This window comes from Hibiscus syriacus, unplaced genomic scaffold (assembly GCF_006381635.1).
Source record: "Hibiscus syriacus cultivar Baekdansim isolate YM2019G1 unplaced genomic scaffold, ASM638163v2 tig00110271_pilon, whole genome shotgun sequence".
Lineage (NCBI taxonomy): Eukaryota > Viridiplantae > Streptophyta > Magnoliopsida > Malvales > Malvaceae > Hibiscus > Hibiscus syriacus.
Window position 1 is genome coordinate 1,452,807 of NW_024062657.1, and position 18,761 is coordinate 1,471,567.

General features: G+C 33.8%; 1 long non-coding RNA gene and 1 pseudogene across 1 annotated transcript in view; one reads left to right on the forward strand and one right to left on the reverse strand.

The window, feature by feature from the left end:
* Nucleotides 1-10,767, forward strand: part of LOC120115782 — a 35,884-nt gene extending 25,117 nt beyond the window's left edge. The window contains exon 3 of the long non-coding RNA XR_005515507.1: nucleotides 10,717-10,767. This is a non-coding gene — a long non-coding RNA (uncharacterized LOC120115782). The remainder of the gene's footprint in view (nucleotides 1-10,716) is intronic.
* On the reverse strand, nucleotides 8,719-13,646 carry LOC120115779 (annotated as a pseudogene).
* Nucleotides 13,647-18,761: the final 5,115 nt, after the last annotated feature.

The window sequence follows — 18,761 nt, forward strand, 5'->3', positions numbered from 1 at the left end:
AAGTCTTAGGTTATTGTCTTTGGTCTAAGGTATGATGTTATTATTTCTTTGATGTTCACATATCTGATGGAGTAGCTTCAATGATCGTCTATTGGAAGTATTCTTCGGCTTCCAACTCTCATGATCACACTCGGGTTGTGTGATGCCTTATTAAGGGATTTAATAGCGCCTCCTATGCAACAACCACGCCATCTTTATATTCGAGCCGCCTTTTTAGGTTTTCAACTCGAGTCCTCCTTTAGTTTCAAGACATTATTAATAATTCACGTCTTGAACCCCCATTTTTTATTTTTCTCTATCATGCATTAAAGATTTTGGAAAACCTTTTTGTAAATAAAAGATTAATCATGATGGGAGGGATGAGATATGAAGATAGTCTTTTATGTTTAGAAATCTATGTATGATTAGAAGGGACTTTTAAAGCACGTAATGTAGGCCATGGTTCACGGTTATGAAAGAAAGGGATAAAATGCCCAAACAAAAGTTTAAGGGTTATTGAACCAAGGATCAATTCATTTTGATGCCTTTAATCTTGCCTTGCTCGATTTGAATTTACTCGTATGCTCCTTTATTTTTTCTAGATGCTCTATGACCTTATAGTGAATTGATTCTGAAATGACTGTGCTCGATCAATCTCATGGTTTAAAACTCGATGCGTCATTTGAGTCGAGGGACTCTTTGCATGTGCTTCTTGTCATTTTTTTCTTTGTTTTTCTTTCCTTTTTGCTATTTTTCTTTGATTTTTCTTTTTTCTTTGATTTTTTTTCTTTGCTCTTTTTTTCTTTACTTTTATCCTCACCTTGATTTGATCTTTGCACTTTGCATTTGGTTCACCTTTCGATATCTCATGTGGATTGATGATCTTTGCTCATGCAAACAAATTTCCTTCACATTGCCCCCCGGTGTGGAGGGTGATCATTGGTTAGGGTTGAATTAGAAGAAAAGTATCATTTAGGCTTAAATGGGGACACAAGGGATACATTTTCTCCTTTTGTGAATGGATAAAGAAAAAAACTATTCATCATTTCATACACAGAAGTCATTGCAGAAGAGATATCCCCAGGGGGATAGATTTTCAGGGTTAATTTTATTCACATGAAAACAATATAATTAATGCATGATAGAATTATTTTGAATTAATTTTTTCTTGCTTCTTGCTTCCAACATGCCTTAATTGTACAAGCACAACTTCAGAAAATTGATGCGAGATGTCCCACGTTGTCTTCTCGAAAGAAGGTTTACGTTCAAGTAAACATCTTGTACTCAATGTCTTCAAGTTTTATTGGTAAAAATGTTAGCTTTGCATCTAAGAAGATGATGGTGTGACTTTGTTGGCTCAAAGAAAGGTAAGGATATGATTTTTGTCTTTAAAAAGATAAAAGCAATGTTTCAAAGTCTCAAAGAGAAGGAATGTCAAAATTTGGTTATTTGGTAATGGCCATGAATTATTTTGGGTAAAGAATCAAGAGATTTTATTTATGGGCTTTTAGACAGGATAAGAAAGGTCTAATCTTGTCATATGTCAAAAATTTATAATACTTGAAGAATTAAGATAACCCGTAATTCATTTGATATTCAAATAAACTAAAGATTAAAACTCGTTCAATTATTCAACCATAGAAGGTAGCATAAGTTCAATCATTAAGATATTAAGCATATATGAAAGATAGAACAAAAACGATTTCAAACAAAAAATAATGCTCTCAGTGCAAGTGGTAGGTGCAATGCCCCTATCCCTCTTCGATTTTCTATGCTCTTGAATCCATCAGGTTCTGGATCTTCCGCTTCAGTGCCCCATAATTCTCAATGAGGTTCCTTGATCTTTAGACGGTGATAGTGTCATGTCCATAACTTTCAATTATTTTCTAGGAACGAATGGGTTGACTTCATCTCCCCTCAAAACCCTTATCATAAGATTCTCCGCGAGTTACTCTCGGGACCCTTGATTAATGCATGTTGGGATGCAATATACACCATGTAATGTGCAATGTGTATATGCTAATACAAAGATGCATATGCAAATGCAAAATGCGAGAAACAAATGCAACAAGGAATTGATCCTAAAATAACTATTCCTAGAACAATTCTTGAAAACCGACAATGTCTCGGTACACTGGGGAAGTGAAGATCTGGTCCATCTATAAGTTGCCTAGCTCCTGTGAGCATCTGGGTACTGCATCATGTTCAAAGCTTCTACCTCATCTCCTACTTTTAGAAGTCTTTCGAGCTGGTTTGTGATCTTCAACAGTTGGCTTTGTCATCGAATCATCTCAAGTCTAACTTGTTACCTCATCAGGCAAATGTCTGGATTGTATCCTTAGTAGATAGACTCCCTCTAGCTACTCGATCTACGTAGAGCATCTTCGAATTTCTACCGATCCCAGAGAAAGGCGTTGTTGTAGTATTGTTTTTCAATAACCTTCCAAATAATCAATTATTTAGGGATCAATACCTTTGAATAATATGTCATGTTCATGCAAAAATGCAATAAGAGTAGACAAAAGGAAATCAATATTAGTAGAAACAAGAAGAATCAAGTCAGTTGAAATAATTAGTCAAAGAAATGTAATCTTAGCAAAAATAATTAAATTCGACTCAAAGTTGAGATTGAAACATAAAGCATATAAATAAAATTAATAGTCCTAACAACATGCATTCTAGTTCTCTTAAGGTATCCGCATTGCTCTAGAGGGGTAGGCTTGCTACATTCTCTGTATAAGGTTTGGTTCTAGAAGTAAAAGTACTTGAATTGTCCTATTAGTGCCCCCTTGGGTGAGCCAAACCCTCGATCCTAGCCCATTATAGGCTTAAGCGGACCGAGTTCAATTCGAGAGGGCATATTTCCCTATGCCTGACACGGAGAATAAATCCTCACGAAGACATAGAGCATATGAACCCCAAAAGCTACTTGCTAGGTCTGACACGGAGAATAAATTCTCGTAAAGACGTCGCTTTCACTCCCACTTAAAAGGGAAAGAGCTCAAGTATAGAGCTTATGTTTATGCAATGCACGTGTTGTGTGTGATGAGAAATTCTCAAACCTTTGACAAACCACCAAACAAAAATCAAACTAAAGCGAATCCAAAATTTTAATATCTGAAAAGTAATCAAATACAAACATTAATATAGAAGGATATAGTATAAAAATTTGAAAGAAATCAAAAGAATTGTAAATTAAATAAAATTAAATTCTCAATTTCTAACTATAGAGATAATATATAATTGATTTAGGGCTTGACCATCAACGTCCCCAGCAGAGTTGTCAAGCTGTAAACTGATTTTCGCCCAACACAACGTTTCTTGAAAAACAAGTGAATAAATGGTTTTCAATGAAATGTTTTGGAGTCGTCATCAAACTTTTTGGGTTAGGTAGGTCGAATACCTAAAAATCACCTTTTAAAAGAGTTTTTAAGAAAACATCATTTAAAAGATAAACTAGTCTACATATAACCGGAAATTCATTCTTTTTAATAATAAAAAGGGATCCGGGGTCGATTACGCTTGGGGAAAGATTAACACCCCCACAACGTCCAAAATTAGTACCCTATCGATTATAAATTGTTTCTAGTAGTGAAAATCTAAGAATTCGAATATAAATTTAATTTATGATCTTATTATTCCAAATTCAATTACATAATTTAACAGGAAATTCTAAGAAGAGATAGAAAATATTCCAATATTTCCAATCGAAGAGAAAATAATCCCTAAAATACTTTAGGACGAATATTTTTCTTTCCAGCTGAAATAATAAGAATATGATAATTTCTCCCAAGAACTCAATATTAAAATAATTTGATTCAACCAAAATGAATATAACTAAAGTAGGCATGAATAAACATATTTTAGAGCTTTAATAAAATAAAATCATAAACAACATAAGGATTAACATACAAGATAGCAAAATAAGGCATTTAAAAAATATGAAACATGTGTGTATATATATGACTAAAATAAACTAAACAGAAAATAAAGAGAAACAGTTAAGAACTAAAAAAAGATATCATAATATAAGGCCCAAATAAAATAGTTTAGAAGATTAAATTATAGAATTAGAATGACTAAATAATAAAGTAAACATAGAGATCGAAATAAAAAAAATAAAAATATAGCATCTAATTTCAAAATAATAAAAAAATACAGAAATCAGGGACTAAAGTATAAATATGCACCTAAATTAGAGGGATTATTTGGTGGTTTTCCCTATTTTAAGTGAATAAAGCAATAAACTCAAAAAACCAGGGACATGACACGTGATTTTTCCAAAAAATAAAATAAATGTAAACCACTCCCCTTTTTTACTTTCCAGTAACGTGAAAACAAAATAAACAAACCCCTATTTTTTCCATTTCTCTCAACTCTCTCCATCCTCTCTACACCCAACGTGCGGCCGAGAGCTTCAAAGCTTCTCACCAACGCCGCTGGTCACGACGTTGGTCATGGCAAAGATGGCCGAATAGGTCATTAAACCGAGACCAAACAACCCCTAAGAGGCTTTCTTCCTCCTCTCTATTTTGTTTGACCAAGAGCTCCTCATAAAACCAAGGACCACGCCGACTCGAGATTCCGACGAGGATCTCGAGGAAAGGTAAACTCACTCCTCTCTCGTTATTTTTCTACTCGGAAAAACAAGAAAATAACGAGGAAAACAGGTACTGAAAAAATGAACCTTTGGAAATGTTTCTTGTTTTTGCTGTTGTATTTCGATTAATGGGGAAAAGTTACAATTTTTTCTTGAAAAACATCCATCGGGCCTCCTTAAAATATTTTTTTGGGTTTTTATAACCCTAATTTTACATTTGTAAGATAAAAAAAATTTGAAAAATACATATGATGATTTTTGTTGTTGCTTGCTTGTTGGTGGGGAGCTGAAACCGAGACGTGGAGTAAGGGAGGCCACAGGTGGAGCTGGGGTGTTGGCAGCTGCTGTGTGGAGCGTAGAATCAACTGTCATTGGTGGAAGATGTTGGAACATGGACGTGGAGGGGGCAGTTCCTACTGAAAACTGCTGAAACGTGGACAAAAAGGTAACCATGGGTTGCTGTCGGCTTGGAGTGGAAGCTGCTGGAACGCTAAGGTAAAAACAAAAATGGTGATTACAAATTCATCTATATTAAGTATATTAAGCTTGTATCTTTATACAGTCCAATAATAGATATAGATAGTATGGTATAAAAAAATATGAATTTTTTTACCATACTATCGAGTTTTATAGGATATTGCTGATTCTAGTCCTTTCATTTTATTTAAGACGTGTAATTGGAATTCTTTTTTTTCTTAAATCCTTGATAAAAAGTCAAGTTTCATTAAAATTAATCACTTTGACTAATAGTTTTTATGTATATTATAAGTAAAAAAGCGGTAGGAACTAGAATGAACAACGATATAGCAATAAATTCAAGAATATTTACTTCCATAATTTCATTGTTTTTTTCTCATCCGATAGAGTTTTAAAAAGAAAAAAATCTGAAATCGATCGAAAAACAAGAATAAAAGTATAATGAAAAATTCTCTTCAAACATAAATTCTTTTTATTTGCTTGTATCTTTCAAATTACAAAACTAAGGGTGACTCCTATTTTCTTTTTCTCCTCTTATGTAAGATGAGTGTCTATTTGTAGGCCTTTAAAAACCCTAAAAGAGAACTCTAATATCTTTTTCATTAATGATAAATAATACATCAATTAAAAGAAAAGGAAAAAATAAAAATATCCTAAATTACCCTAAATAAATAATGGTAAATCAAAAACTGAATTTAATTACAAATAATCAATAAAATAACGGTAAATTATACCAGTGACCACCCAACTATATCCCCTTTTCATTTTAACCATCATTTTTGAATTTTTGTCAATCGAGCCACCTAACTATTTAAATATTTTCAATCAAGACACTTTCTGTTAACAATTAACGGAACTGCTGACATGATAGTTAATAAAAATGGTATATTTACGCATTTGGTCATCAATATTTATACATTTTGTCAATTTAATCATAATTTAATTTAATAAATCTAATCCTCTAATCAAATGGCGACATGTGTCATCATTTGTGATTTTGTTTACATAATATTGTATAACTTGTAGTGTGTTTAACTGCCAAAAAAAATAAAACAAGAAAATTACTTATTCTGGGACTTAAACCTAAGCAAAATATATGATTAAGGACTTATTCAGAAACTTTAATCTCAAATCAATTCAAAATTAAAATAAAATTTTTACACTTTTAGACAAAATTTAATATTTTTTCCTTTTCATGATAATTCAATGATTTTAACTTTTATATTAAGTTGAAAAATATTTTTCAAGTGCACATTTTGTCCAACAGTTATAAGTTTATAAATTATAAAATAAGCACGTTATATGATGACAAATAAATGTTAGAAATATAATTTTGACTCTAAAAAATAATTTTCAAATCAAAAGTTTTTTTTACTTTTATTTTCGAGTTAAAGAAAAATGTATAATATATATTTTTTCTTTTAAATATTATTGTTTAACATTGTTTATAATTTCAAAAATATATTTAAAAAATAATGATGAATAGGTTAATTTAAATGGTTAAAATTTAAAGATAATTGTTTATACATTCTATTTAAAAATTTTAATTTTAATTTTATATTAACTTAAGATTATTTTATAGGTTAATGGTTAAAATTTAAAGATAATAGTCAAAATAATGATGAATATGTTTTCAATTCTATATTTTCAACAATAGTTGCAATATATTTTATACAAAATTATGTAAACCAATCTATAATTGAAAGCTTGGCTCAGTGGTCAGTCCGTGTGGGATCATCAATGACATAATCATCATCGTTCTTCTGAACATGCGCAACTTTCCTAAAGAACCATTGCTTCACGAACTTGTCAGCCTCATCTAACTCGTTCCGACTCCTCCACCTCGGTTAAACTCTCCCTCTAAATCTTATTAACTCGCACTTGCGGTGAGTTCTTCAGCTGTTGCACCACCATGTGAAGCCCCGTACTTGACCTCCAACTGGCCTTATTCTTTGTAATAATTTGTTGTTCGATTTTTGAGCTTTTTGTTGCGATGACGAAAAGTGTCGCGAGGGCAATAAAAAAATATAGAAGATGGAAGCAAACCGATCATATCTGGTCGATGGTGGAATTGTTTTGTGCAAGATTGGCCAAAGGAACCTTCTCTTGAGTCGTGGTTTGCTTTTGGATAATTTTGAGTTCGAGTTTAATATCTCATTGGAGTCATGTTTCATGAGCGATTGTAGTGATGTCTCTGGCGAGAATAAAAAATGGTTTTATCTTCTTCTATTTGCTTTGGATGCCATGTTTCATATGACGATACACGATTTCTTGAAGGATGTGTTAAACACTTACGGGTAGCTTTGTTTGTGTGTTTCAAGCGACTCTTGGCCCCACAGATACGAGGAAATAGAATCTCTAGTATTTTTGAGAGGTTTTCAAGGGGGAGTTTTCTTTCGATATCTACAATCCTTCTAAAGAAGGTTAGGACGTTTTCAAAGTGAGTGTGAGGCCTTCTGTTCTTTATAGATTCCCCTTAGTGCCTAAATGTGAAGACTCTATGACAATCTTTCTGGATTAATCCTAAAACTTTTGAACATTTCAAATTTCATCCCTAAATTATGAACTTCATTCCCCCAAACTTCTTGAACATTCCGATTTCATCCCAAACTATATGTCTATAATAATCAAATCCCTTGTTAATAAAATCGTTAGGCCAAATTATATTATGTATGAAGAAAAACAAAATAGATGTTAAACTATGATTGAAACTAATTACATATTTAGATGGAATTTGGGACGGAATTGAAATATTCAAAAGTTTAGGGATCAATTTGATCATAGTTTGAGGATGAAATTAGAATGCTCAAACATTTAAAGACTAATTTAGAATGAAGGTTATAATTTAGAGACATATGATGTAACTAACTCTTTCTATAATTATAATTATGATTGTAAAAGTAACTCTATCTTGTTAATTATTTAATATTATCTATTAAATTTAGAGGGGAAGAGAAGGAAATGCTCCCAGTGAGCCTAAAACCCATAAGCTAAAAGAATATGAGAGAACAAAATAAACAATTCGATCATAAGGCCAAATATACTTGCTCAAAATAATTTATTAAATTAAATATTTATTAATAATTTTATTTTAATAACAAACTTTAATAAAAAAAAGCACACTATGTAGTTTTGATTATGGGTTACCAAATTAAAATGTTCAATAATAGTGATATCTTGAAAATTATCATTTTCAGCCACTTTTTGTGGGGCTATGAAATGGGCAGTGTGGTTAACACTGGGCATGTCTGGCTGCTTTAACCAGCTTCTTTCACTGCCAAAAGACTATAACTTTCATGTAGAACTGTGTATGGAAGGCAAACATATAATCAACTTTCCAATGTCACATTCAACAAATACCCAAGCTGAATCCGAAAGTGTTCGATACGGGGACAGGACATAGGCACAAAAAGGAGAACCCGAATCCGAATACTATGTGTTAAATACGGGCACAAGACATAGGCACATGAAGATAATTCAAATGTAGCATCAGAAAATTAGCCAGGCACTCTCCTAGGACAACCAGGCATTTTCACCATTGACAAAGCATATACATATCTTTTTATAATCTACAACTTACTGAATCAACAATCTATGAGATCAAAGACATTATCAACAATAGAGACCAAAGAAACAAGGAATAGTACTATGTCCATACCTATAAGCTTGCAAGTCAGACATCATTATGCCATATAAATCCGATTCTCAACATTTGTTTGATAAGCCTTGGCAAAAAAATTGTATGCGACAAAACCATGCACCCCATTCTTTTAAGGGGAATTATCATCTATCATATAACTCAAAACAATCAATGTTTACTTGTTTAATTATCTACTATATTCGTCATTATCTCTACTTCTGCTTCTGTGTTTCGAAACTTTTCTTAGTCCAGGTCTAGACTCTTTTTCATAGCCTCATAAACCATATAAGTAATGCTTGCAGCTGGGACAACTTTGAGAAGATTAGGACAGAGACCTTTGTAGAAACCTCTATAGCCTTCATTCCGAAAGGTTCTCCAAAATACATCGGACATTCCCTTATATGCAACTTCAGAGGTAGTATGTTGAGCTTGCAATCTGAAAAAAAAAAGATTACAACCGAGCAATAATAAGAAAATATAATCAAATATAAATTATCCAAAAAAAATAATAAGCAAATATAACAAAACTGTGGATGCCAATACCGAAACCCATATATGATGATGCAGATGAACCCAAATTGCCGAAAAACAAGGGACTTGTACACGTTATGATCATACCTCGTTCTAATAACCTGCAAAGGATAAACACAGGTTGCTCCTAAAGCTCCAGAAATTGTCCCACAGCCTAGTTGCACAAGAGGACCAGGTTCTACAAAGAAAAAAGAAAGGAATCCAGAAGAAACTCCCTTGTTAACGAAAAACTAAGGAACCAAAACAAAAGCAGGAATGAAACAAGCAGTGGACAGAAACCTACCACTGTCTTCGAGAATATATGTCCTCGAGAGATCTTTCAAGGTCTCATAGACAGCAAGGTCAATGCCAGCATACGGGATAATCCCCAGAAGAGATGGCACAAGACCTTTATAAAATGCTCGAGGTCCCTCCTGAACCCAAATATCCTTGGTTAATTTCCCCAGATTCGGAGCTCTTCCACCTTCAGAAGCACAAGTCTGTAACCGAGTTTTTACAAGATCCATTGGGTAGATAGCAGATTGTGCCACTGCACCTGCTACGCCACCAGCAATAAGTCTCCCACTGGCTCCTATATCACCATTCTTATCCCCCATACTGTCTCCTAAAACATTCTTTAACATTTCATAGGTGTAGAACTTGATAGCACTTTCAGGGGCTACCTTCACAACATTTAATCCATTACCTCGAAAAAACCCTAACACACCATCTTCCTTCCATATCTTCTTTAGAGCAGGCAGAATACTAGCACGTGTAGTCTGCACTTGCAAAACCACCTTCAAGCGATCGAGAGGAGCAGTTGCAGTGCGAGAAGCTGTTCCTGCTATTCCTCCTGCAATAAAATATTTGCTTCTCTTGACATGTTTACTGATGCCTTGAGGAATAACAGCGTGTTCTCCGATATCTACAAGGCAAACCCTTTCCCAATGATGATAAATGTTCTCAATAGTAGCTTCATGAGGATAAAGTAGAAGGAAGTCTCTCCATTCTTCAATGTTATAATTCCATTATTGTCCTATCAACATCTTCTCAAATCGAGCAAGCTCCTCATCATCAATTTGAATCCCTGCAAAATACAAACTGCCAGGGCTAATGAGAAGAAAACATTTATAAGGATTAAATCTGATTAATTGCAACCATGTGTACAATTAGCCCTTCCACATGAAACATTTATAAGGATTAAATCTGAGGAATCATGATGCACAAGACAATCATATTTCATTGGATGCAGAAAAACTCAAGAAGGAAGCACTTCAATAAAGCCCACGAAGCACACCATAGTCGATTATCATAGAAGCAAACCTACAGTTTCCCAAACTCTGAAAATCCCAAATAATGATTCAGAAAACGAGCATTATATTCATAATAACAGACACAAGTCCAAGTCTGTGACATGTTTTCTCCTTACAAAAGAACACCATAGATGCCTACATATAAACCACAAAGATACTGTCTCAAACATCCAACAAAACTAAATGGCACATTATAGACAACGAAGACACATCTCCACTATTAAGCCAAAGAAACTGACACATGAATAGGACCGACCACATGTCTGAAATATCAAGCCAGCAAACTTTCCTTAGATTGTGGCAAACGTGCTTTAAAGCTCATACACACCTAGGTATCTATTATCAATTTAAGAACTGAAATAAGAAGATTAATATAACCATTCAACAGAAAACTAATATGGCATGTGAAGCTTTATTCCACCTCATAATCTTTCCCTTGAGACAATTTGAAAGTAACACTTTGCACAAAAACAGCAGAGGCAGCTGGCTACACTTGAGTATAGCCTAATCCAAATCGCTTTAGAAACTTGAACTAGAAAATGTACATAACATAGCCAAAAGTCTATATTACCAATTAAAATACAGCTCTTGTTACTCTACAATGATCTCCAAGGTCAAGGTTTACCTTTCTTTACTTCCATTGGCCACTCAAATGTGAAATGGAAAGTTGTTAAACCACAAGACATTGACAGCAGCGTGTGACATTCAATTAAACTTCCATTTTAGGTAACTTTTGAGAGTACAGACATCAAGTACTAAAGGAACCACATCACACCAGGTAAATGTACGATGTCTGTGACATGTTTTCTCCTTACAAAAGAACACCATAGATGCCTACATATAAACCACAAAGATACTGTCTCAAACATCCAACAAAACTAAATGGCACATTATATAGACAACGAAGACAACATCTCCACTATTAAGCCAAACTGACACATGAATAGACCGACCAACATGTCTGAAATATCAAGCCAGCAAACTTTCCTTAGATTGTGGCAAACGTGCTTTAAAGCTCATACAACCTAGGTATTATCAATTTAAGAACTGAAATAAGATAGATTAAATATAACCATTCAACAGAAAACTAATATGGCATGTGAAGCTTTATTCCACCTCATAATCTTCCCTTGAGACAATTTGAAAGTAACACTTTGCACAACAAACAGCAGAGGCAGCTGGCTAACACTTGAGTATAGCCTAATCCAAATCGCTTTAGAAACTTGAACTAGAAAATGTACATAACATAGCCAAAAGTCTATATTACCAATTAAAATACAGCTCTTGTTACTCTACAATGATCTCCAAGGTCAAGGTTTACCTTTCTTACTTCCATTGGCCACTCAAATGTGAAATGGGAAAGTTGTTAAACACAATGACATCTGACAGCATGCGTGTGACATTCAATTAAACTTCCATTTTAGGTAACTTTTGAGAGTACATGACATCAAGTACTAAAGGAACCACATCACACCAGGTAAATGTACGATCCAAGCCATTTACTGAAGTATTAAACGAACTATGTCATGCCGGGTAAATGTATTATCCAATCCGAAAGACTGTCTCACTCAAACATGAGTTTGAAAACCACCACCCGAAAACAAGGATTTAAGCACCAGAATACCACAAAATTAAAGCAATCTGCCACCAAAATGCTTTACAGTCCCATCGTTGTTCATAACACTTTTCTATATTAGTTTTAATCACTGCAATTAGTCTCCAAAAAAGTTAGACAATTGGTAATTCATTAAAAAAAATTATACAAAGGTAACAAATTCTCAGGCAAACACATACAGAATTACATAATGCACAAAACCAATGGTTGCAAATGCTACTAGTTGAAGGGAAATTAAAAAGATCACAGCTTCATTTATAAGCAAATAACCATGCGTTGTGCGAAATGCGAATACTATGATTTCAAAATCAACCCCAATCATACAACCACCTCACCAAACCAGTCAAAACATGTCAACGTAAGATAAAAAGCTAAAGAAAACAAAAATCCCTCTATCATTATAAACTAAAAAAAAAAAAAAAGAGAACATAGCATACCAGCCTTAACAAGGGCATCCCAAAGCTCCTCAGGCAAAATGCAGCCATTATGTTCCACATCAATAGCTTGGAAAATCCATAGAGTTCAAGCTCCTTATCATCATATACCTCTAAACTCTTGATAATCCACACGCCCATCTCTGTTTGCATCGCAAACTCTCAACAGATCGTTAGCATATTTATACTCAGCCGGAATCTGCAAAGCTGAAGACCATTTTCAATCTGAGCATAATCCAAGAACCCCACATTGGCTGCATCAAAAAAATTGAACAAACTTCGAATTCTTAAATCCCTTTCTTCCTTAGTCTCCTGTAATGCTAAAAGAACATGATCCATTGAGACAGGTCCGGGTTTTTTGACCGGGTTGCAACATCCGGGTTTGGGTTTTGCCTCCATTTTAGGCAAGCCTACATGCTCCACGCCCTGCCTCGCAGCCCCGGACATAACAATGACAAAACGACAACGCTTCTAATTACCTTACGCAAATTTCACCTAATTTCCCGATAAATGTTATCCCTTGGGGCTGTTCTTCTTCTCTGCAAGCATGGAGGTTCGGAAAGAAAGAGATCTGTTTTATACAATTGGGAACAAAGAACATAAAAGAGACCCTATTGTTTGAGGCAGAGAAATAATGATACACCCCAAAGAATCAATTAAGGATCTAAGAATTTGACTCGAATTACTGAGGGAAAAAAGACAAAAGATTCAAACTTCCCTTTGGTTTGAAGAGAGAAACGGTCAAATAAGGAAAAATACGGTCAAATTTCAAAGGAACAGGCTTATAGCACATCAATTGAGATAAATTCCAAGTCTTCTTAGCCTAAGATAAAAGAAACAATGAAAGAAGCAATATTACGGCAGAGTAAAAGAAAAGAAAACGAAATAACAAGAAAAAAGCTATTATTGAAGGTAGAAGAAAGAGTAGTAGTTCAATAGTCCAGATAATGAGATAGAACGTATTGGCTCCCAAAGCTCTTAGATCTTCCAAAATCACTTTTCTTTGAGAGCCCCAAGTCAGAATTAGATACAGTAGGAGATTAAAATTTCTGGGTGTTTGGGAATTTTTTTTCTTTGATATTATGACTTCGCTTTCCTTTGCTTTCGCATTCTGTCTACCACAAGAACATGATTGAAAGAAGCAGATGCTACTAGAGAAAAGGAAGATATTCTTTCAACTGTTAAAGTAAAGGGTAAATTACATATATAATCACTTAATTATTATTTATTTTTAATTTGAGTTATAATTTTTTAGTTTTATTAATCAAGCTGTTTAATTATTTAAATGATATCCATCAAGTCACTTGTCGTTCACCGTTAACATTTAACGAAAGTGTTAATGTGACAATCAATAAAATTGATATAATTACACATTTAATCCTATTTAAATATAATTTAATAAATTAACTATTCAATCAGGAGGTAACACATGTCAACACATAACCATGACGTGTGTCACCACTTGATTAGAGTTTTTTATTTTTTAGTGTCCACTTGATTAGTGTTTTTTTTATTTTTAATTATTTAATAAATAATATATATATATATATATAATATATTATATAATATTTAAACCCATAAAATCGCCTTAATGGTAAAAGAAAATGTTGTTTTGTCTAGGTTCGAGCAACTATATTTGTAGGGTATGTACGTTGTCGGTTGATTAAAAAAATTCTAAACATATACTACATTGTAGTCACCCAACTATTCAAAAAAATAAATAAATATATAGACATATTCCTTTTCTTCTTAGTTCAATGTGGAATGACAATACATTTTAAAAAAAATGTGGAATGACAAGGCCCTTGAACATACGTACTGTCGTCAGTGTTAGGCTGACTCGATGACAAGTATTGCATGCATATTATCTTTTTAGTAAAAATTTGTAAGAAAATTCTAAATTTAAAAACCTTTGTATTTATAGAAATGATGTGAATATGGATCAATTTTTTTAATAGAAAAAGAAGCTAAAGCTTTACAACTTAGAAAACAGCCCTGCTAGGGCTATTTGAGTCTGGAGCTAAACCTTCATTGATGAACGGGGCAGAGCTAACAAAGTAATGGTCTGGTCCTTGGTAAAGAATATTTTATAGCAAATCTGCAGCATAGTTGTCTTCACGAGGAATGAGAATTAAGTTTATGAGCCAGGCGCTATCATGGAGGGAGGCAGTGGCTCTAACCAGAGAGGAATGACTAGAATGAGCATTTGTAGATGTGACCATGTAATAAACGTCGCTACTGTCAAGTTGGCATTGAACGTTTTTGAAACCCTGGGACCATGCAAGATTTAATCCCTCAAATAAACCCCATAACTGTTGCAGAATACGGCTATCAGATAGAGCAAAATCGCAACTGATAATTTGAAAATAAAGATGAAGATAAAAAAGACACCAATTTTACATGAAAACCCTCTAATTAATATGGGGTAAAACCACGGGCAACAGTAGAAGAATTTCACTATGAGAAAATATGAATTACAATTTCTCTCGATCTAACAGGGAGAAAACAATGATAATTTTCTCTTGATAAAAAGAATGATAATTCTCTTGATAAAAAGGAGAAAACAACTCTCAAGAAAACTCTCTAAATTCTCTAGTATTGAGTGAAAGCTAGAATGATTTGGGATGATTTTGAAGCTAAATGGGTTAGGTATTTATAGTTGAAGCTTAAGGACTAATCTTGTAAATACCCTAAATTATAAGGACTAAATGTACAATTTTTCCATGTCACTTTTCAACCATTATTGGTGCCAACTATGAACCATTATTGTTGCCAACTTTCAACCACCTAAAGATTAGCCATTAATTTCAACAAGTTGGCCACTTGATGGTCACTTACTTTTCAATAATCTCCACTTGAAGATTTGATTAAAACAATCATATCTTCACACCATTCTTTCTACCTTGTACCATCATGTTGCTTACGTCTCTGACAGGCCATAAGAGGATTGGTACCAAGTAAATTTATCAGCGTTGATCACCTTCGTCGTGAAATCTGCTATGTTGTTTTTGGTATGGATCTTCTGCATATCTACCGTCCCTTCTTCCACAGTTGTAGAACTTTAAATTCTTCTTGCTTCTCGAATTTGATCTACCATGTTTGTGACTGTTGCTTTGGTCATTCTGTTGATCTCCCTCTCATCGTTGTCAATGCTTCTGCTTGTTGCAGATTTACTTGTTTGTCTTCCTTGTTCTTGCACCGATTTTCTTCTTGTAGAATAGCAGCTGCAACGTCATCGAAGACTAGACTGTGATTATTGTTTGTCAAGTTGATGATGAGTTGATCATACGAATCAGGTAGACTTTGAAGTAGAAGTTTAGCACGTTATTGTTATCCTATTGTACATCTTAAGGATGAAAGCTGAGAAAATTGTAGGAATTATAGAGATATGATTTGTTATGATTTGATATCATTCCTTTAGTTAAGGGATTTTGTACATATATTTATACAATCCCTTATTTTAAGGTATCGCATCCTAGGATTAGTATCTTTCCTTTTTTAAGTGTTTCCTACTTTAGAGAGATAATTTGTATATAAAGATGTAATCTGTCCTATTGAAAATAATATGAAAATAGAGAATTACTCTGATTTCTACATGGTATCAGATTAGGTTACGGTTTCTTTCCAACCTAGACGATGTCCACAATTTCTTCTCCTACTCCGGAGATCACTTCGAATCCAGAAAATTTTTCTGGTTTTGCTGCTCAATCAGAAGGTAATCTGGTCATGAAAGAACCAGAAGGTAATCCTCATGCTACATTTTTTCTCCTCCTAGTTAACCCCTAATTGGATCCTCAATTCTGGTGATATGGATCATATGACTGGTAATAAGGATTTGTTTTGTAATTTTTTCCAAACTTTGATAAAGCTATCAAAACGGTTGATAGTTCATTGTGCAAAATAAAAGGACATAGCACTGTTATTCTTAATGACCAGATTGTACTTAAAAATGTCCTTTTTCGTACCAAATATGGCTTGCAATCTCGTTTCCATTAGTAAACTTTCCACCGACTTTCATTATTCTACAATTTTTAATGATATTGATTGTACTTTGAAGGCACTGAACTCGAAGAAAATGATTGGTAAAGCCAACTTGCATAATGGTCTCTATATTCTTCATGCCTCTACTAAAACCGAAATCTCGAAATCTTTCACATCTTTAGAAAAAGTTGATAATGTTATGTTATGGAACTATCGTTTAGGCCATCCTAGTTTCCACTATCTTGCAAAAGTTTTTCCTGCTCTATTCATTCATAAAAGGCCAAATTCTTTTTCTTGTAAAGTTTTCTCTCTTGCCAAACATACTAAATCAACTTATTTCTTCTACATATAAGCCTTCTCACCCTTTTGCTTTGATCCACAGTGATATTTGGGGCCCTTCTCTGGTGAAGAATACTGATAATTGTAAGGGTTTATCACTTTCATTGATGATCACAGTAGGATAACTTGGACTTATTTGCTAAAAGATAAATCTGAAACTGCTGGTGTTTTTACCCAATTTTATAACATGGTTCTCACTCAATTTGGGTCTAAAATTTAGCTCTTTAAATCTGATAATGGTAGTGAATTTTTGGCTAAGTCTTTGGGTGCGTTGTTTAGGGGAAAGGCATAGTTCAAATTAGTTCTTGTGTTGACACCCCACAATAAAACGGTATTGCCGAAAGAAAAAAATAGACATCTCCTTGAAGTTACTCGTTCTCTTCTATTTACCACTAATGTTCTAAAATATTTGTGGGGGAAGCCTTATTAACTGTCACATATTTAATCAATCGAATGCCTATAAGGTTTTACAATTTCAAACACCTCAATCTATATTTTTGTAATACTTTCCCCATTTTAAACCTATCTCTTCCATTCTTCCACTTAAATTATTTGGTTGAACTGTTTTTGTCCAAAACATTGCTCCTAATAAGTCCAAGTTAGATCCTAAATCATTAAAGTGTGTACTGGTTGGGTATTCTTCACTTAAGAAATGTTATAAATACTATCATCCTCCTTCTAAACGATTTTTTACCACTATGGATATAACATTTTATGAGCAGGATCCCTATTTCACTCAGGCTAAAATTCAGGGGGAGACATGGAAAGATTTTTAGCCACATCAAGTATCTCATCCTACTCTTTATTCTCAACCTTCAGAATTGCCACCAATTTTGTCTTTACCTATAGATTTGTCATCTTTAACTACTCCCATTGATTTATCTATAGTACCTATCACTACTTCACCACGCCTACTTTAAACACTCTTCCTGAAAACACACCTACTCCCATTCAAAATCTTCCACAAACATCACCAATCAAATAACTTCGTGTCTATACAACGAAAAGAAAACATATTCTTGAGGTTGTTTTGCAATCTGATGCTTGCCGAGAATTGGATTTGGGTCCAGCTACCGAAATAGAAGAAGAAATCATAAGCCCACTTCCCCTACTCTAGATGACTTCCCTATTACTATTAGAAAAGGGGTTAGACAGTGCACCAACATCATATTGAAAAATTTGTTGGTTATAATTCATTGATGCCATCTTTTCAAGCATTTACAACAAACTTGGATAAAGAACAGGTTCCCACAAGCATAGTTGAAGCTCTAAAAGATTCAAAATGGAGAAGGGCTGTTGAAGAGGAAATTTGTGCACTAGAGAAAAATGCTACTTGGACTGTTACAGACCTTCCTCAAGGAAATAAGGTTGTTGGCTGTAAATGGATTTTTGCTATAAAGTATTACTCCAATGGTAGTATTCAATGATACAAAGCTAGACTAGTGGCCAAAGGCTTTACGCAAACATATGTGATAGATTTCACATAAAATTTTGCACCTGTGGCGAAGCTGAATACTGTTTGAGTACTCCTAAGTTTGTAAATTGCAATTGGAAATTACACCAACTTGATTTAAAAAAGCTTTTCTTAATGGAAAGCTAGAAGAAGAAGTCTATATGAAGTTGCACCTGGCTTAAAGTCTGTTGAAGGAAGTAACAAGGTGTGCAAGCTCAATAAGTCTCTATACGGATTAAAACAATCACCCAAAGCTTGGTTTGAGAGGTTCACCAAAGTCATTATGAAAAATGGCTACAAGCAATCTCTCGGCGATCATACTCTTTTCATTAAGGTAACTTCTACAAATAAGAAAGTTATCCTTATTGTGTATGTGGACAACATAATTCTTATCGGAGATGATGAAGAAGAGATTTGTAA